This window comes from Lycium ferocissimum, chromosome 7, assembly GCF_029784015.1.
Source record: "Lycium ferocissimum isolate CSIRO_LF1 chromosome 7, AGI_CSIRO_Lferr_CH_V1, whole genome shotgun sequence".
NCBI classification, from domain to species: domain Eukaryota; kingdom Viridiplantae; phylum Streptophyta; class Magnoliopsida; order Solanales; family Solanaceae; genus Lycium; species Lycium ferocissimum.
Window position 1 is genome coordinate 65,282,371 of NC_081348.1, and position 22,462 is coordinate 65,304,832.

A 22,462-nucleotide genomic window follows, 5' to 3' on the forward strand; every position below is an offset into this window, starting at 1 on the left:
TAAATAGGCAGATGCACATAGCAAGCAAAAAGCAGGACATGCCATATAGACATGCAGCCAAAGTAGATAAAGTATCACCCAATACAGCCAAAGTAGCAACATCAACAAACGAACATATTGTCTAGACATAGCAACAAAGTCCAACATCCAGGACTTGAGAAACTAAGGGTCTGGCAGATTGTAGTCTTCACATTTTCAAATTTGACAATGAGAGCCTCTTGCATTGTGTCAATCCTAGCAGGCAAAGCATCTATTGCAGAGAACACATTTCACAGGGTCTTAAGAGAATCCTTAGAGTTTTTTTTTTCCATCAGCAATCTGAGCATTCCCATATCAGAACCTGTCTCTTTAGTGACCTCCTTGATTTTGTCAAGTTGTGACTGATAAGACAACAACAAGTTCTTCAACTCATCCATCTTAGCATCCAAAGTAGTTAGTCGACCTACCAGATCACCATCAGAGGTCGAAGGGTCAAGAGAATCATATGTTTCCGTGTCAGTGGCAGGAGAAGGCAGGGGAACTTCATTTTCTTTCTTAACCCAAGTATTGTTACGGTTTATTTTTATGCAGGTGCATAAAAACTACTAAGAGGTTGTGGACTCTATTTGAATTTTTATATTTTTTAGAGTCGCCACATAATTTATAAGGAAAATTAGGCAAACCAAGTTAAAAGGGTTTATCAAACAAGAGAAAAATCTTTTTTAAGCCAGAGTTCGAGGTAAGGGTTCCAGTGATCCCCTAGAGAAGGTTTTAAGTACCCTAGTATTAAGGATTCGTAGAATACGGTTGACATAATACTAACTTCAATGTGTGATTAATTGTGATTATTTGCTAAAAATGTTTTCTTTTCTTGTAAAACCGTCGTATCATATCATAACTCTGTTTTGGAAAAATCCTCATTTGAGAAAAAGAGTTGGTTTTCTTTGAAAAATATTTATACGGGTTGAAGTCATTTCATTTCCGAACCAAACCACACTTAAGATTTTTTCTTAAGTAGAATTTCTGCTAACTTGGTCCAATGTTATGATTTTTAGTCCTTATAAGTATTTTTTTTAGAAAAATTAAGTAGATTCACTCTAGAAAAATAACATAGGTTTACAAGTATACAAAATAAAGGATTTTGCTTATTTTAATCATCTTGGCCCATTTTAAGGTCAACCATATCCTTCCAAAGCCATCTTACTTCAAACCAAGGTCTAAATACGTCACGACCCAATTTCACTAAGTCGTGCGGGAGCCTACCTTTCCCACCTCGGTAAGCGAATCATTAACTCAACTTTCACAAATAATAGAAAAAAGTGGAAGAAGTAAAATAGCGAAAGTCTCACAATTATAATATAAATAAGAAAATGCGGAAGTAAATGAAATCCGTCCCAGTGTCTGGTCTGGTCATACAAGACCATCTAACTAAAGTCTACAATTTTGGAATATCAATAATACATCAAGTCCGAATAAGTCTCGGAATAGGAAATAAGACATAAATAAAATAGAATCTTCAAGGCGGCGGACGTCTCGTGCTCACCCTGTAGACTCTAAGCAAATCTCGGAGCAACTTTCAGCCACGAGAAATAGAAGTAGATCCAACTGAATTACGCATTCATAAAAGAACGCAGCAAGTGCGTCAAGACAAACCACATGACTAGTAGGTATCATCGGCCGACTAAGTATAGCTAACATAATTCGGACAATAAAGCAAGATAGCGAATAAATCAACAAGTATAAGTCAAACATAATCGGAACCAAGTACACGTCATCGCCTAAGTAGAGCATCTAAACCCAAATGTGTCAAGTCTCAATATGTCTAATCCGAAACCAACATCACAAGTAAAACACCAAATCATCTCAATATAAGTCATGATGCAATGCAATGTAATAATGTATGAATGCAATGCAATGCTGTGTACACATGTACTTCGGACGAAAATATCGACATCTCGGTAGCACAACCCAAGGTGACTCACGAAGTCTAAGTGCCACTCGTCCTAGATCTTTTTCCAACAGATAGACAAGAACCCGGATCTTTGCCCACGAGGGGTTCTCACCGGTACCACCCTGGGGGACCCGCGGAGTCCATGCACTCACTCAATCCACGATTTTGGAACTAACATCGGATATCAGACTCTCATGTCACTCCTATTCAACAATTGAGCCCAGCTCATCACAGTGTTTCATCAAGTACTAATAATGTATCAACAGTATATCATGAGAGTGCATGCAATGCATGTATCAACATCAATAATCAGATCAATATCATAAGGACCAACATGGGTACGCCAACAAAATATCAATGTCACAAGTACCAACATGGGTACACTAACAATATATCAGTATCACAAATACCAACGTGGGTATGCCAACAATATCATGAAAGACTACACAAGTCATGTAGAACTCTATCCTCGTATCAACGTCAACCCATAAGATACTACAATATCATAATCAAGATGGAACAATAGATCCCAATATCTACTCACAACACGTGGCATCAAGCCGGTAAAGACAATAGAACAAATCCTAAGTCACAACACAACAAAGGTGGCTAGCACCAATCACGCAACGGCCCAACCTAAGACAATATCCAACCCAACTTCATGCGAAGCGTTTACATACTTTCTCCGACAATATCATCTAAATATATGCTTCGCTACACGAAGTCTCACCAAGGGTAAGCCATAACCTACCTGTAAGGCCGAACAACAATATCACCAACAATCACACTTTAGCCTTTCCTTTCCTTGAGCCTCGAGATCAAGAAAGTCTATTCATATTCGAAATCTAGATTAAAAATCATGAAGATCGATACCTATATTGCTATCATTCAAGTTGGGTCAAAACCAACCCTAGAATTTGGGGAAACGGGGCTCATAAGGGCAAAACGAAAAATTCGGGGGTAAATTATCCAATTAAACATTAGGTGATCAAAAACCATCAACTAATTGCTAAATTAACTCAACGATTCATTCAATTTCGAAATTCAAGCAAAACCCCCAATTTTGGATATAAACCCTAACTCTTAATTTCAAGAATTCAATACTAATAATGGAAGGTATATGATTATCAACCTTAGATACATCATAATCTAGAATAAACTCAATCAATTTCATCATTTAAAGAAACTTAGGAAGTCTAACCAATTTTATGAACTTCTCAAGAAAGACCCATTAAACCTTCTTTATGAAAAATCCCAACTTCCTACTTTAAAAATCATGGATTAAAGCTTAAACCAAGGGAATGAATCAGAGGGGAAATACTTAGATTATGGTTTAGATCTTACCCCATGGAATAACCTTGAAGAACATCCTTGAATTCTCCCAAACCCAAACTTTCAAGATGAGAAAAACTCCAATAACATTAATAGTCAAAAACGCCTAGCTGTTCTGCCTCGTTTCTTAGGCCAAATGATCCTTAAACTCATTTTTGATGCCTCCAATGGATTCCTTGTGAAATTCCAATCAAATTAGGCTTTTGAATCACTCAATTTGACCTTATAGTGAAGGAGATATGGAAGTTTCAATATTTGAAATAGTGCAGATTTTTAAATACGAATTCAGTGGCAATTTCGTAATTAATCCGAAAAAAAATCTGGCAACCCAATATTTAGTAAAATGACCATAAACCCCTCATACGATGTCAAAACTTGATGATTTCAGTTCTTTATGGTTCCAAAATTACGATACGGATATAATGGTTCAGTTAAAACACGGAGCAAATGTCGTTTGCTCAATATGGTACCCTTTATGCTCAAATCAATGTCGAAACCGAAAACAATCTCCATACAACCCAAACTTATCCAACACTCATCGAAATCTAACCAAACTTTGTGGAAATGTCCAAAATCATCATACAACTTATTGGAACTTTCAAAACATCGACACGGGATCATCTTGACCCAATGTTGACCGTGGTCAACTCCAATTCTAACTTAACTAGTTTCTCAACTAAAGACCCAAATCACACCCGAACCCTTCTAGAACCAAACTAATGACACCACTAAGTCATAAATCACCCTCCGGGTCTAATGAAACTGTCGAAATTTGATTACGGGCACGTTTACCCAAAAGTCAACTTCGAGTCAAACGGTTATCGCTTCAAGGTCAAATTTCTAAAAGTCATTCCGAACCCAAAATGATGCCTAGGGAACTGTGTCATCGGTCCCCGCAGATCAAAATAGTACTAACAAGCCTCGGGGATGAGTCAACGGGGGCAAAAACAGTAAAAACGCAATACGACCAAACGGGTCGTTACAAAATATATCTCCTCTTGTTTCATTGCCTTAAGGTTTGGGCTTTGGGCCCAAAAGATTTTAAAATAACCTGAAGGCACTATAAGTTGAAAATAGTCCATTTATGCCATTTATTTTTCAGAAGTTAGTCATCTTTTCCTTATGTCAAAACCGACCCAATTTCAAGTCTTTACAAACAAAGTCTAAAGCAATTTTCAGTCCGTTTCTTTTCAGTCCAAAATGGTCCATTTTCGTTTCCAGATTTTAGAAGGTTTAAGGCCTAAAACAGGTATAGTTTCTTATTCTAAAAATCGCTTATACATGTATTCATCGCTAATTTCCAGTTGCAATGTAGTTGAAAGATTTTATAAAATCCAAAATTTTATCAATTTCATGCAATGGTTAATATAACCTAGTCTATCTTTGAAAATCCTAGCTTACCGAGCCCACCAATTAACCATTTTCACCTGTGGTTGGACCTTCATGATTTTCAGCATTTGATTCAGACTCGATTGAAAGAAGGAAGTTGGGCCTCTGGCCCAACAGGTTTTCAATAGGAGATTGGCCCAAGTGGCCCACGTCGATGGTCCCATGCAAACAAAGAGGGGAAAATGAAAAATATTGGTTAGAAGGCATCTAAATTTATTCAAAACTTAATAAAAGCTTAAGTAGTAAACACGATTATATATATAGCCACGTACATATGTATATATAATAAAAATATTTATTATGACTTAATAAATAACAGAGAAGGCCAGAGGCCCAAACAACAAAGAATTCAGGGAGAAAATAGGCCCAAGTAAAGTAGTACAAAGGGCAGGGCCCAATTTCAACAACAAAATGAATCAACTGAGGACAATAGGCCCAGTTTAATGACAAAGTGACAAATGAGATGAGCAAGCCCAGAGCAATATCATATCAACACACCTAAATCAGAAATTACATCCAGATCCTATTGATATACGCAATATACTCTCCTATATACACCTAAGCGTATACAAACCATATATATCTTGTATATCCTTTGTATATGAAGCAATATTCACTTAGAAACAAGAAGAAAGCAGAGAAGAAATGCACTAAAGGATACCAACCCAGGCTTATATCATTTGTACTAGATATACACATAATGATAGTCCCTTTAACATTTGTTTAAACCAACAGACTTGAAAGCACCTCCAAACTCAGTGGACTAGATAGAATGAAGCATGAGAGACTATCAACTTTAAGGCACAACTTGACATGGATAATTCATGACCACATACAGGATTCAAACTAGCATCAGCCACATCAGTCACTTCAAATCTTTTTAAGGAAAGGGGGACAAATCACAGGGGTTAACTAGTTACAACAGCTTGCTAGACTTAGTCTTTGATTCAAATGATTATTACAGAGTCCTAAAAAACAAATCTTGTAATCTTCCACCTAGTCTAAATAACTTAAACCATCGCTGATATATCATGAATCACATAGAAATAATTTAGGCAAGTGTACAGACCCCCACTGATTGGCTTAAAACAACTTGAAGTTAAAGACATAAAATATATTAAGTTAAGACCAAATCATCATGAAGACCAATGACGAGACATTCATTTAGAGACGACAACAAGGCATGTTGACTCAATACAGAATTTTCTAGACACCTTTCATCAAACTAAATGCAGTTATGACCAAATAATCACACTAAACACATTTCATGCCATTTCAAATTTGTTTTAACAGGCAGAATCCCCAAATAACTGAATTGAACTTTATTTAGACACTGGATGGGAATGAAGCATCAGTGAGACATACAGATAAGGGACATCTTATGGTTTAAGCAGACTGAATGTAGAACAAGCTCCCAAGCATGCAGGATTAGACCAACAATAAACATAGGATAAAAGAAACAGTTCAAACTTAGGCAATTTGAGAATCATATTCCTCTATATTCATCTAAACACTAGTTGTGTCTTGATGTCAAATATGATGCACTGCTAATGACTACATAATAAGATAGGATGGACAGGACAAACAATAAGTGACTAATGGATAAATGGCTAAACGACTTCTAAGTAGGCAGTTATGTCATCATAATGTTGTTTCGTGGTGAGTAAATAGCATGTTCATGCAAGCTAATGATTAAATTGAGACTTAACTAAACCTACACTCAAACATATATGAATTATAGCATGTTTAAAGGCTGATTAGTCATGACATTATGGATCAATACCATACTGAACTTAAGCTACAATAAGATGACCATATGAGAGCCTTCAAATTAACATACGAGCATCTAATATTACATTAAACCAACACAGGACAGGTTTTACACTAAACTACTAAGAATGCTAAACTAGACTAGAAAATCTATAATTATACTTAAACTATTCTAGCTGACTCAATTTAAACAACATACTTAAACTATTCTAGCTGACTCAATTTAAACAACATCTATCATTACTAATGGCCATTTGCCTTGATCTAACACGTACTTATTCAAACAGTAATTAAACATGCTAATAACTTAAGCTAAAGAAAATACATTATCAAACTAAACAAAAGAAACATGCTAAACACAGACAAAATAATTTAAAAAAATAACTAAAGGAGGGAAATTTACCTTTTTTCTGTGCAGTCCTTGTTGAGATCGGAATTGCAGCCCTTTGCTCCTCCACTGAGACTCAGACACAAAGAAAATAAAAAGTTTAGACTTTAAAACCTAACTAAGTAAAGTTTTTTGCAAAGAATGCTAAATCCCTAGTTAAGTTAGGTACTTTTGCTCTATTTTTCGAGACTTGTGTGTGTCAAAAAAAAAAAAAAAGATTTGTAAGGTCTGTGTAAATAGTAGAAATGGGGTTCTTTATATAGAACCCCCAAAAATTCAATTCTTAGTTCAATTTCGATGTGGGACTTTCAGATTTTGTGAAGGATTCTTCTTGAATCCTTGTGAATTTGTGTGAACCAATGAAAATTGAAGCTTTTAGATGAATACTGAGACAAATATCATTAATGTTGTCCTTTTTTTGGACCGAAAAAAATAGAGAGAGAAAGAGGAGTTTTTGCCTCTTTAACCGCGATGGTGCAGAGGAGAGAAGGTAAAGGCAATTAATGCCTTTACCTCAAATGATCGAACATAGACTGGGAAATGGTGTCTTCGCCTGAAACTTTGCCATTTTTTGCCATGATGATCGAAGAAAGAGACGACGACGCCAGGATTTCACGAGAAACCCTTCTCAACACACAAATGAGGTGTGTTTGGTTTAAGTCTGTGAAATAAAGGGGTCATTGGACGGGGTTGGTCCAGAAATGGACTGGGCCTGGCCGGTTAAAAATGAAGAAGAAGGGATAATGACCCAGATATACATGTGTATACGCGGTATACATGTATATATGTGTATACCTCGTATACACATGTTTATATGAAAAGGGGAAAAAAGGCAAATTTAATCAAATGTCAAAATTGAAAGCAATGACAATTAATCAAGCATTTCAATTATAGCCGGATTAAAAAGATAACTAGTCTGTTCTTTTTCAAATGTGACCAAAATGCATAAGTTGACTAATAATTGTATTTTTAACCTTAATCATGCAATTGTCCATTTCAAATATAGCCATAATTAACACATACCAATTAATTTAAATGTAACCACAATTAAGCACATAACCAATTGTAGTTAATTTTGAATCACAAATGTAGCTCTGTAAAATTGAGAGGTAAATTCATTACTTCATTTAATTATTCAATCTTATTGAATCAACGGAGTAAAATAGTTGGCAATAATTTAAACAACTAACTGAATAATTGTTTGAACTATTTTTTATTTAATTTGAAAAAATACTTTAATATTAATGATAAAATAAGCAAGGTATTTTTCAATGACTTACAATATATATTTTAACTCATTTTACCAAATGAAATGGCAAAATATTGCCAAAATAATTTGTAAAAATCATTTCGGTTTATAAAACACATATTTCAATCCGTTTGAGATTCAAGAACTTTAGGCAATTAAATAAAATTATTTGAGGGCCAAAATTAGGTGTCAACAACTGGCCATTCACTGTTCAGGGATGGCGGGCCCATCCCTGATCATCGAGACTATACAAACCTGATTTTGGCTGACCAATTTCAAAATACTTCTTTTTTTTATGCAAATTTTAAAATTTATGGCCGGACCCTGGTGTTCGGGTTTCCTACATATCTTTGGCTATATGAGAATTCATGCCATTTGTAGTTAGACTCAATTGGACTTCTCAATGTAGGTTTCAAACAAGTTCCGAATTCCCAGTGTCAAAGCTGAGAAACCTAGAGCGGTTTGTTGGAGCGTGACTGACTCTTTGATATTGAGTCCGCCTACATATCTTTGGTCTTGGGAATCAAGTCACTTGTAGTTCGACTCAATTGGAGGAAAAGGATATCCCATATGCGAGAATGCCTTTGTGTTTTCTGGTGTGTCCCTGACTGGTTGCGGGAGTTTTTGCAAAGTGTTACAGGCTATGCGTCCACCAAACAGTATATGGGGGACCTGGTTGTGTACCAGTTCCCTTATGCAGTGCAGTATGTAAAGGACACAGGATGTTACCGTGGAAAACTCCTTGCTCAAGGGATTAAAAATCACGACCTACCCCAGTAGGATTTCAACTTCACTACACCGAGCAACTTTAGGTTACAACTCTGTCGTAAGCTAGGAACTGACTCCCATAATCCCTCACTCTTACAATAACGCTTTTGTAACCTAGGAACTAATTCCCGTAGTCCCTCCACACTTGCAATACTCCGATTGCAAGCAACTCCACTTGACTAACTCTAGCCAAGGACCACTAATACACCTAGACTAACTCTAGCCTAGTGTACCACTCAAAAGCTTATGGAAACACACTTCCAGCAAGTACACTTTGAGACTTTTCAGAAACACCTACAACAAGCTTCTTAACACAGAAGAGTAGGTGTACAGTTTAAGCACAAACGAACAAAGACTCACAACAATATAAAGAACTTAGACCAAAACTTGTGTCCGGATTAGGTTCTTCAACTTGTAGGTGACTTTGTTCTTGAGAGATCTCCAGAACTTGTGTCGGCAGCTTTGCACGATTTAGTTTAGGTTTTCAAGTCTACTCAATATGTTGCCATTATGTTTTATATATAGTGGGAGCATGTGAGATGGATAGAGACCACTCATTCACTTTGACCTAAAGCATGGGCCAACTCATAACTGTACTTGTGTGAAACAAGTGGCTTGGCTTAACAACTGTCTCTGCCGATAGTGCAAGGTGCACAGAGAACAGATTACAGACAGGTCTCTATTTGGTTCTGAAATAGTTTGACAATCGTCAAAACACGAATACACTTAGAACTATCAATTTTTCCCTTTTTGATGATAACAAACTCATAGGCTGATGTTGCCCCTGAGAACCTGCTTCCCATTTGTTCCCCCTGCGAAGCAGACCCTTATTTTAGAGCACCTGCAACATGTTAGCAACAACACAACATATTTCTACAGCATATCTTCCCACTTAGTTTAGCAGCGTGTCTTCCCCCTTAATCCCCGCGTGTTTAGTTCAGTTCAGTTCACTTTTTCACTACACAAATACATCTTCCCCCTTTTGGCATCAGCAAAAAGATTAAAGCACAGCCAACAAGAAGTTCAGATATATTAACACAGAGCCAGAGGGGTAACATAATCATGAGTAAGATAGAGGAAAGCAAGCTAGCAATAATGCACAGGAACACAACAACATGCTAATAGATAGATTAACACAGGTGCAAATAGTATCCAATTCAGTATACACAAATGATAGTTAAACTGTAAATCTGCCAAAATTCAGGAAAAGGTGACTTCAATTTTATGCAAAAAGGGATGGGGGCTAGGAGGGATTTTCTGGACAGTGTAGAGACTTAAAGGGGCTGAACAAGTATAGGTCAATCTCTATAGGCTTGGCGATCCTTCATTATCTCATCTCTAAGTGTGTCCACTTGAGTTCTCAACTGATCTCTCTCCACCCGTAGTTTCTCAATTTCTTTTTCTGTTTCTCGAGGGTGGATGGACTGTCAGCACCTGGTCCTTGTGGAACGAACTCTCACTCCTTCAATATGGCTAGAGAAAATGCATGGTCCGTAGTTCCCAAGGAGGCTCTACATGTTCTTACATTAAATTGCGCAAGGACTTTCATTAAGAAAAATCCATAAGGGAGACCAGGACCTCCTTGCATAATTGGGGCCACCTTACTAATTCTCTCGATCATGATGGCCGGCAAGTTGATTGGTTCAAAAGATGTAAGATTTTTTATTAGACCCAGGTCTGCTACCGTGACGGTAGATCGTCCCTCCATCCTTGGCAAAAGCCCCTTGCTGACAAAACTCGAGAGCTAGTTGATGCTCAGGCTTAGGCTCACTTTTTTAGAGACCAGTTGTTGTTGCTGACCCTGCATCTTTGACAATGACTTTCTTGAATTTTGGAGATATCTTATCTACTGCGGCTCTCGCCTCTCGCTGTCTTTACTCCTAAGATTTTCCCGAGTGTTGACTTAGTGAGCACAAACTCTGTCAGATTCATTGTTAGGTCCAGAGCATTATCACTTATACAGAGCATATTCTTATAGAATTCAACCACTTTTGCTTCATATACACATGGTGGTGGTTGAGTGAAGAGATAGCTCCACTCCTGGAATTCTACTATTTCCATCAAATCCTTTATTTCTGGCTTCTCTCTGAACTTGACATCAAAAACTTGCTCAAAGAGAACCTTTTGATTTTGTAGGTTCTCTTTATTACTTCTCCTCTTGGAGGAACCTAGTCTCTGTGCTTTGAAGTTTTGAAGAGGCTGAGGTGACGCTTTTGGAATAGGTGTAACAGAGGAAAAATGATTAGTTTAGGTGATGATTTGGCATAAACACTATTTTGAAAATTCTTGGAAGTGGAAGGGACAGATAATTCCTGTGGCAATTTTACAGTTCAAATACATTTATGAGTAGTGAAATGATTACTGACCTGGGATACGGAGACCAGGTCTCTGAACGGCAATTTGAATGTATTAGCAACCACTGTGAACTTGTGCAGAATTGCTTGCGCTTAAGTTCTTCTGATCCTCCTATGTATGTGTACCTATAATGGTACAAAAGTGAGTTAGATATAGCCAAAAAACACTTGCTAGCGATGTACCTAACCTGCTTTGTAGCCATTGAGAGATCCCTTCCTGCACCATTTGAAAAGAAAGAAACTCGTCTCCATACTACATAAATCCTATTATAAGGGATTTGTAGGGAGACCTTTTGACCTCAGTCTTGCATTTTGGAGCTTTCACAATTTCTCAATTTATTTTGATTGCTCCTTCTCTCTCCCACCCATTTAGGTAATGTCAGTAGTTGGATTTGGGAACCCAAACCAGCTTGGGTCCTTTGTAGTTGTAGAAAGGATGGATTAAGGTCCTTCTAGCCCACTCAGGCAGCATGTTCCTTTTCTTCCTTTGAGATCCTTTCTTTTGAGGACCTGTTCTTTCTCTCTCGTTCGCTTCCTAACAAAGTTCCTTTCTGTTTGAACTGATTTAGCCCTTGTTTCAAAGGCTTCCTAGTAATGATAAGCTTGTCCACCATGTGTGTATGGACAATTTCCATATCGAACACATGATTGCTGTGAAGATTGTAGGGCGCCTTCTCCTCTACAAAGCCAAGTCATCTTTTGTCGTTTCTGTTACTCTCATTTCTGGAAGTAAATTCATCAGACAACTAGATCCATTTGAGAGTTTTGTCAAGATCTAACTTAGTCCTTTCTAAGTCGTTCTTGAGCTGCTCATTCTTTTTAGTTTCAGCAGTGAGGTTCAGCTTTACTTTATTCAGCTCCTCTTCATGCTCCAAGAAGGTCTTGCTTGCTTCTCCTCTTTTTTTGAAGGAGATTTCCTCATCTTTTCTCACTTGACTTTCCAATAAGATATTTTGTTGGTTTGTCTCATGAACTTGATTCTTTATATCTTTAGCTAACACACACAAGTCCTCCCTATCCAGTTCTATTTCATCAAGAGTAAGATTTAACTCATGTGTCTTTACGACCAGGGCGTGATACGCATCAATCAGCACGCCTGACAGTGATATGAGTTTCCTTTGAGAGTAAACTCTCAGGTTTTTCTTTATATCAAGAAAATTTAGCTCTTTGTTCTCATCATCATCATCATCCATGTCAGATTCAGCCGTGAGTGCAAAGTTTGACTTATGCTCAGTTGCTCCATCATCAATTGCCATTATGGACAAATCCCCTTTGTCGGTTTCATCCTCAGACTCATTTGAGAAGTCTCCCCAGGATGGAAGTGCTTGCTTCACAATCTCGTCAGCGGCCTCTTTCCTTTTGAAACTCCTATCGGGGACCTTGTAAGGTCCCTCTTTGTAGTCCTGTCATAACTGTCTTGCTTGTTTTGAGGACAGTCTTTCATGAAATGATCGGGTTTCCCACATATATGACAGCAGTAGTCATTTCCCTTAAAGTTTCTACTGAAGCCTCCTGTTTTGGGAAATCCCCCGCTTCTCTTAATCATTTTGTGAAATATCTCTGTGAGATAGGTCATTTCTGACTCGTCATCACTTGAGTCTCCTCTTGCAGCTTTGAGAACTAGGCTCTTCTCTTTCTTCGCTTTATTTTTTTCTGCCTTCTTTATTTCATGAGTCTTAAGGTTCCCAATGAGCTCATTGACTATCAATTTCTTTGAGATCCTTGGCATCAGAGATAGCATTTACCTTGCTATCCCAGGATCAGGTAATATACCAAGCAACTCTCTTACCGGCTTGGTGGTTGTAATGACTTCTCCGAGAGAGTGAAGCTCATTGATTATGGAGGTGAATCTGGTGTGCATCTCATGAATGGATTCACTCTCTTTCATTTTGAACATCTCGTACTCTGTGGTGAGCATGTCAATCTTGGAGTTTTTTACCTGAGTTGTTCCTTCATAGGCAGTTTGAAGAGCTTCCAAATCTCTTTGGCTGATGAACAAGCTGAGACTCGATTGTACTCATCCGGTCCTATTCCATACATGAGAATCTTCTTGGCTTTATAGTTTTTTTCCACCTTTTTTCTGTCAACTTCGTTGTATTCCTTTCTCATTTTGACAGTGATCTCTTTACCGTCTTTACTTGTGTGAGCTGGAATATAAGGACCATCACAGATGACATCCTATAGCTCTAAATTTTCAGCCATGATGACATCGTGCATCCTAGTCTTCCACCACCCATAGTACTTCCCATTAAATTTGGGAGGTCTGGTGAATGACTGTCTTTCTTCCATATTTGGTGAGGCTGCCATTTCACAAATTCTTTCTAGGTGTTAACCTTTTAGAAAGCACCCACTCTTACCACTTGTGACAGGCTGTGCGTCCACCAAACAGTATATGGGGGACCTGATTATGTACCAATTCCCTTATGTAGTACAGTATGTAAAGGCCTCAGGATGTTACCGTGAAAAACTCCTTGCTCAAAGGATTAAAAATCACGACCTACCCCAGTAGAATTTCAACTTTACTACAGCGAGAAGCTTTAGGTTACAACTCTATCGTAAGCTAGGAACTAACTCCTATAATCCCTCACCCTTATAATAACGCTTTTGCAACCTAGGAACTAACTCCCGTAGTCCCTTCACACTTGCAATACTCCGATTGCAACAAAATCCTCTTGACTAACTCTATCCAAGGACCTCCAATACACCTAGACTAACTCTAGCCTAGTGTACCACTCAAAAGCTTACGGAAACATACTTCCAGCAAGGACACTTTCAGCAAGTACACTTTGAGACTTTTCGTAAACACCTCTGACAATGTCTTAACACGAGAAGAGTAGGTATACGGTTTAAGCAGAAATGAACAAAGACTCACAACAATATAAATAACTTAGACTAAAATTGTGCCCGGATCGACAGTTCTTGACTTGTAGGTGACTTTGTTCTTGAGAGATCTTGAGAACTTGTGTGTGACTTTGCACCGATTTAGATTAGGTTTTCAAGTCTACTCAATATGTTACCATCATGTTGTATATATAGTGGGAGCATGTGGGACGGATAGAGATCACTCATTCACTTTGACCTAAAGCATGGGCCAACTCACAACTGTACTTGTGTATAGCAAGTGGCTCGGCTTTACAGCTGTCTCTACCGACAGTACAAGGTGCACAGAGAATATATTATAGACCAGGTCTCTATCTGGTTCTGAAATAGTTTGACAATCATCAAAACACGAATGCACTTGGAACTATAAAAAAAAAAGCAAGTAATGGAAGCAATCAAAATTAAATTTGTGCGGCTAAGCATAGGGTGGAGTGATCTTCCAATTCCTTGCTGGAGGGCTTGAATCTTATGGGCACCCTATCTCGACCGGCTGCGTAAGAAAAAGTTTCACATTCGCTCTGCATGCGTCTGGGTTCGATTTATCAGCCTGCTCCTTTTCTTGGCGGCCGTTAACCTATTTCCTTCTGCTAGGTATCGTTGTATTTGAACTTTGGTCTTGTACTGATTTTACCATCCTTACGTGGTTTTGATTTGTACCTTCTTGGTTTTGCAGGTTGACCTTCTCGGCACTGCTTAAATCTAAACGACCATCTTAGCCCTGCGTCTTTGCTGTACCACCCTGCGTGGTTTTGATGGCCCTCTTGGCTATTTTCTAAAAGTAAGTGACCTTCTTGGCATTGTTTGCTTTCTTTGGACCTCCTCCGGTCTTTGTTTACATGAAATGGCCCTCTCGGCAGTCTGTTTTGAATGGCCCTCTCGGCAGTCTGTTTTGAATGGCCCTCTTAGCAGTACGAATGGCCTTCTTGGTAGTATGGACGGGCCTCTTGGCGATCTACGAATGGCTCTTTTGGCAGTATGGCCCTCTTGGCATTTTGTATGAATGGCCCTTTCGGCAGTACGAATAACCCTCGTAGTAGTTTGTATGAATGGCCCTCTCAGCAGCACGAATGGCCCTCTTGGCAGTATGACCCTCTTTACAGTTTGTATGAATGGCCCTCTCAGCAGTTTGATATGAATGGCCCTCTTGGCATGTAAATGGCAGATATGGTCCCTTTGGCTAAATCAATTTTCTTTCTTCCGTTATATTGATTGTGACCCTTTTCGCCTGATGTTTACCCTTGTGGCGTTTGTCCCGTATAGCCCTTGGGGCTAGATATTTTCCCTTGTGGTGTTTTGATATTTTTTCAGCCTTTTCTGGCTAGATATTTGCTCTTGCGGCATCTTGACCCTTTGTTAGCCCTTTTCGGCTAGATATTCGCCTTTGTGGCATTTCCATGCTTTTACAGCCCTTTTGGCTAGATGTTTGCCCTTGCGGCATCTTGACCCTTTGTTAGCCCTTTTTTGATTTGGTTGTGGTCTGGATCTTTCTCTGATAAGCTTCTTTTTACCTGCTTTATCATCACAAATAAACAGGGTTAGCAATAAACGGTCGTCCTCCTGACGACACTGGTGACCTGCACCAGAAAAATGTTATTTTCCTATAAAGTTGATCCATGTTGTTGTCTTCGGTTGCGTCGTGGCTTCGCTGGCTTGGCTTGCTTTTTTGGGCCCGCTCCTCTTAGGTTCGGTATTTTGAAAGATGAATTTATCTTAACATAAACTATTTTCATAAATCGTTGATCATAAGTTGTCTCAAACCTTTGTTTCTAAAGATGTAAATTTGAAAACTGTTGAAGTTGGTCATCATGACATGTGCATTTAGATGTGGACTCTTCCGCCCTTTGCTACGTCTGATGGTTGAAGCTTCAGCTCCCTTGTGCGGAATTTTTGAGATGTGCATTTTTGAGCTGAGGTGTTTAAATTTGATTCGGGAGACTTTTTGTGAAATTTGACATGTGCATTTTTGAGCTGAAGCTTCAACCATCAGACGTAGCAAAGGGCGGACATGCTCAACACCTTAAACTGGGGACCGTTGACATGCTTGCCGAGGTGTTTAAATTTGATTCGGGAGACTTTTTGTGAAATTTGGGTTTAAAGCGAACAAGAGTTGACTCAAAGTTAACTTTTGGGTAAACAGACCTTTTTTCAAAAATCCATCAATTTCGAGAGGTCTGGATGGTCTTTCAGAACTTGTGTGTATATCTGGTTCGGTTCTCGCTACGTTCGGATGCATTTTGGGACTTGGATTGGGAAGTTAGAATTGAGGTATCGAGGTTGACTCGATTAACGAGACCTCCGTTGGGAATTCCGAGGCCACGAGTGTGTTTGTAACGTGTTTTTATATATGTCTGTGTATGTGGTTTGTGAGCAGATGGCCTCGGGTATTAGTCAGGATTTTGATTGAGATTGAGATAATTTTTGGGGATTTCTGGTGCTAGTGTCCACCAGGGCAGTACCAGTACCGTCCCAGCGGCACCAGTACCATCCCAGCGGCACCGCCATAGCGGTGGGATGGCCAAGTTCTTTTGTGGCCTGACTGTCCCGACGGTCTGAGTGGACGTTGGGGCGGTGCCATCGTAGCGGTCCCGATGCCGCTGTATCTGTATCGGGCATGTTATATTCATTAAGTGTGTATCAAAATCCCTTAGTCTATCATTTATTACTATTCTGAAAATTGAGCTTTGGGGAGAAATTCTAAAGGATTCTTGGAGAAGATTCTTGGTGGTAAGTCCTTCTAATCTCCTTGCTAATTCATTATTCCTAATCATCTTAGAATCCCTTTCCCTTGTTAGTTCATTAAGTGATGAAGATTAAAGTGGGTTTAATGAATATTTATCTAGGCTTCTAAATCAAGATTTGTTGGAAGGTTTATGCTAGATTATGTTGTATCTAAGGTTGTCAATCATATATCTTCCATTATTAGTGTTGAATTCTTGAATTTAAGAGTTAGGGTTTATACCCAAAATTGGGAGCTTTGCTTGGATTTCGAAATTGGATGAATCCTTGAGTTAATTTAGCAACTAGTTGATGGGTTTTGATCACCTAGTATTTAATTGGGTATTTACCCCTGAATTTCCCATTTTGCCGTTGTGGGCTTGGTTTCTCCAAATTCTAGGATTGATTTTTACCCAATTTTAATAATCGCAATATAGGTATCGATCTTCATGATTTCTAATCTAGATTTCTAATATGCTTAGACTTTCTTGATTTCGAGGCTCAGCGGAAAGGAAAAGCTAAGGAGTGATTGTTGGTGTTATTGCTGTTCGGCCATCCAGGTAGATTATGGCTTACCCTATAATTAGACTTCGTTTAGCGAAGCATATATGTAGGTGATATTGTCGGAGAAAGCATGTAAACCTTCGGGTATGAAGTTGGGTTGGATATTGTCTTAGGTTGAGTCCTGTTGTGTGATTGGGGCTAGCCACCCCATTGTGTTGTGACTTGATTGTTCTATTTTTATTGGCCTGATGCCACGTGATGATAGTAGATATTGAAGACTATTGTTATATCTCGATCATAATATTGTAGTATCTTGCTTGTTGACATTTGATACGAGGATAGTGTTTTATATGACTTGTGTAGTCTTTCATGATGGCGTACCCATGCTTGGTACTTATGATATTGATCTGATTATTGATGTTGACTCACACATTGCACGCATTCTCATCCTTCGTGATATACTGTTGATACATTAATGATACTTGAGGAAACACTGATGAGATGGGCTCAGTTTGGATGAGAGTGGCGTGAGAGTCCGATATCCGATGGTTGTCCCGGAATCGTGGATTGAGTAGTAGCAGTTGCTGAGGTTTGTGTCAGAGCCATGAGGTATATGGACTCCGGGGGTCCCCCTGGGTTGTGCTGATGAAAATCCTCCGTGAGCAAAGATCCAGGATGAGTAGTGCTTAGACTTCGCGAGTCACCCTGGGTTGTGCTACCGAGACGTCGATACTTCCGTCCGGAGTACATGTGTGCACAACATTGCATTGCATTTTCATTCATACATCATTGCATTGCATTGCATTATGGCTTATATTGTAATGGTATGGTGATTTCCTTGTGTTGCTTGGTTTCGGATTGGATATATAGTGAGATTTGGCACACTTGGGTTTAAATGCTTCAACCTAGGTGATGACGTGTACTTGGTTCTGACTTGTGCTTGATTTATATTTGTTGATTTATCTGCTTATCTTGCTTTATTGTCTGAATTATCTTAGCTATACTTAGTCGGCCTATGATACCGACCTGCATTTGCTGCATTCTTTTATGAATGCAGAATTCCAGGTTGGATCTACCTCCATCTCTCGTGGCTGATAGTCGCTATCAGTACAACTTAGACTCTACAAGGTGAGCACGAGACATACGCTGCCTTGAAGTCTCCTCTTATTTATGTCTTACTTTCCATTCTGAGATATATTCAGACTTGATGTATTATTATATTCTAGACTTGTATATTTCTAGCTAGATGCTCTTGTATGGATTCGATCAGACTTTGGGGTGTATTTTCTTATTTCCGCACCTGATTTATGTTATTATCTTCAGACTTACGTGATTTATTCTCTTCGACTTGTTTAGTTATTTATTTATGTTTTATTTTCGTTGGGTTGAGGTTCACTTATCGAGGTAGGAAAGGTAACTACCCGCACGACTTAGCTAACATGGGTCGTGATAGTTTTTTCTACCTATTACAAAACGAGTACAAGAAAATAAATAACTATGACAAATTTGGAAAAACGTGTCTTCATGCTTAGTACCGCTTGATTGCGTCAAAGTTGATTTCTTTGGGTCATTGTTGGCCATCCATTTCTGCGAGTATCACCGCTTCTCCGGAGAGTACCTTGCGGACCACGTATAGACCTTGCCAGTTGGTGCAAATTTCTCTTTGTACTCGTCTTGGTGCAGAAACACTCGCTTGGCGGCCAAAATGAATCGATTTCCATTTGAGGCGGCAGACTCAATGGGTCCAATGATGTCCATGTCCCAGGCGATGAACGTCCAAGGTGAGCTAATAATATTTAGTTCGCTTTGCGGGACTCTGATTAGGTCTCTATGGATTTGACATTGATGGAATCTTTACACGAATTTGCAACTGTCATTCTCTATTATCATCCACTAGTAACCTGCTCGGAGAATTTTCTTAGCTAGAATGAACCCGTTCATGTGAGGTCCACAGGTTCCAGCATGCATATCTTCCAATAATTTTGTGGCCTCGACGGCATCCACGCATCGGAGTAATCTTAGATCTGACATTCTTTTGTAGAGAATTTCTTTGTTTAGGAAGAATCCATTGGCCATTCTTCGGATGGTTTTCTTTTGGTTGCTTGAGGTGTTTTTGGGATATTCTCCCCTTTCCAGATATACCTTTATGTCAATATATCATGTCTTGCCATCGGGCTCTGCTTCCACATGGGAATAATAAGCATGTTCTTCTTTTAGACTTATGTCCAGCGGGTCAATGTGACTACTTTTGGGATGTTGTCTCATAGATGGTATAGTAGTAAGAGCGTTAGCAAACTCATTTTAAGCCCTGGGTGTGTGCTTGAAGTCAATTTTACGAGAGGTTCACATATGGCAAGATCTTGGCGTTCTTGGTAGCCCATTCCCCTTGTACTTGGTGGATCAGCAGATCTGAATCACCTATGACCAATAACTCCTGGATGTCCATATCCAAAGCTATTCTGAGGCCTAGAATGCAGGCCTCGTACTCCACCATGTTGTTGGTGCATCGGAACTTAAGCTTTGCGGCCATCAGATAATGTTGTCCGGTTTCTGATATCAAGACTGCTCTAATTCCTGAACCTTTGTAATTAACTGCATCGTCGAAGAACAATCTCCATCCTGAATAGGGCTCGGCTATGTCTTCTTCTATCGTCAGTACTCCCTCATCTGGGAAGTGGGTTCAAAGTGGCTCGAAATCTTCATCAACTGGGCTTTCAGCCAGTAAATCGGCCAATACTTGTCCTTTGATGACCTTTTGTGCTATGTATACAATGTCGAATTCGCTCAATAGCATTTTCCATTTAGCCAACTTCCTGATAGGCAGAGGTTGGCGAAAGATGTATTTCAGTGGATCCATTCTGGATATGAGGTGAGTAGTGTATGATGACAAGTAGCGCCTCATCTTTTGGGCTACCCATGTCAAGTCACAACACGTCTTTTCCACCAGTGTGTATCATGCCTCGCCGGTCTTGAACTTCTTGCTCAAATAGTAAATTGCATGCTCCTTCTTGCCTTTTTCGTCGTGTTGTCCTAACATGCATCCAATAGTATTTTCTGATACTAACAAGTATAGCAACAATAGGCTCGTGCCTAGGAGGCACCAGGACTAGTAGATTGGACAAGTATTTCTTGATGGTGTCGAATGCTTTTTGACACTCTTCAGTCCATTTTTTTGGTGCATCGTTCATTAGTAGCTTGAGTATTGGTTCCACAATGATGGTGGATAGGGCTATGAACTGTCCAATGTAATTTAGCCTTCCTAAGAAGCTCATGACCTCTTTTTTAGTCTTCGGAGAGGGTAGCTCTTGAATAGCTTTGATCTTCGATAGGTCTAGCTCTATGCCCCTCCGGCTGAATATGAATCCCAATAGTTTTCCAGCAGGTACTCCAAACGCACACTTGGCTGGATTTAACTTCAAATTGAACTTCCAGAGTCTGACAAAGAACTTCCGCAAATGTGTAGTATGCTCCGAGCATTCTCTCGACTTGATGACGACATCATCCATATACAGTTCGATTTCCTTGTGGATCATGTCGTGAAAAATAGTGGTCATAGCCCTAATGTAAGTGGCGCCGACATTCTTGAGACCGAACGACATTACTCATGGGATACACTCTTGGAGTGATAGACTTTTGTCAGTTTTTCCGCATCCTCTTCGCTCATCAAGATTTGATGATATCCTGCGAAGCAATCCATGAATGATTGTAACTCGTGTTTTGCACAGTTATCAATGAGTATGTGGATGTTTGGGAGTGGGAAGTTGTCCATGCATATTCGAGTCTTTCTTAGGTACCGACACTATATTGGCCAACCATGTCGGGTACAAAGTTACTTCCACTACTCCGGACTTAATCTATTTTTCCACTTCACCCTTGACGCGGATACTAAGATCTGGCTTGAATTGCCTGGTTTTCTGCTTGACCGGAGCAAAACCCGCGATGATGGGTAGTCTATGGGCCACTATGCTGGTGCTTAACCCCCGCATGTCAGCATATGACCATGCAAAAATGTCCATATATTCTCTTACCAGGTTTATTAGCTCTTCCTTTTGAGGTGCTTCCAAATGTGCACTTATCCTGGTTTCTTTGATTGTTTCCTCATCTCCTAGATTGATCGCTTCTGTTTCATCTAGGTTCGGCTTTTGCTCATTCTCAAACTGTTCTACCTCCTCTACGAGTCCCTCAGGTAACATTGTTTCTTCGTCGTACTCTTTGTATTCCTCTTCTCCTACGTCACTTGACTCACTCATTTTACGACATGTTATGACATTTAAGGTTATTTTATTATTTTTATTACTGAAAAAGCAAGGCAAAGAATGGTAGTATGAAACATATGCGTAAGCAAATAAAAGAAAAGGTTATTTTTTCCATAATTCGAGGCTTCATTAACTTTAACTGAAAAGACATACAGACTGTGGTCCTGACTCGAATCAACATCGAGTCATTTCCATTTTTTGAAAAATATTACGAGGTAATTAAAAGTGCAAATGGTGAGTAATCGGGCCTCGACCGATTCTCATCGATTTTGAAGCATAAATTCATCATTTCTCTACCGAAGGGCCAAGAGCGGGGTAGAGGTCCAATTGGATAATTGCTCGGCCGGATCAACATTATCGATGGTGGGCGCTTCAGTGCATTCTTCCAATACCACTAGGCAGTCTTCTCCTTGGAATAGCGTCCCTGAACCTTCTTCTATGCTTCCATCATCTGGCATAGGAATTCTCCCGGAATAGTGGTACAAATTTGGCTTGCACTCGCCACAGGCCTTTCTTCTTTACGGTAGCTTCGGAGAGATCTCATCATTATTTTGAACATACCCTAAACCGAAGTGAAAATTATCTTGAGGAATAGGGACTGGTGCTGTGATGCCATGCAGATCCCTTCCGAGACCTCTTCCGGGTTCAAACCCGTTTTGAAGCACAGTTGAGGCAATCATTTTGTAGACTACAGGTATGGGTACTTTGTGGAATCTTCTTTATGGGCAGCCCCCACTAGTTCTACCACGTGGAAATCTGTTCACTTGGGAGTTTCTTCGCTGACTGGCATCGAGGTGTTTGGGTAGTTATGGATACTACCCTCTCCGTGAATTACGACCTCATGGCCATCCCATACGAACTTTACAGCCTGATAAAGTGAGGACGGTACGGCTCCTGCCATGTGAATCCACGGTCTTCCCAACAATA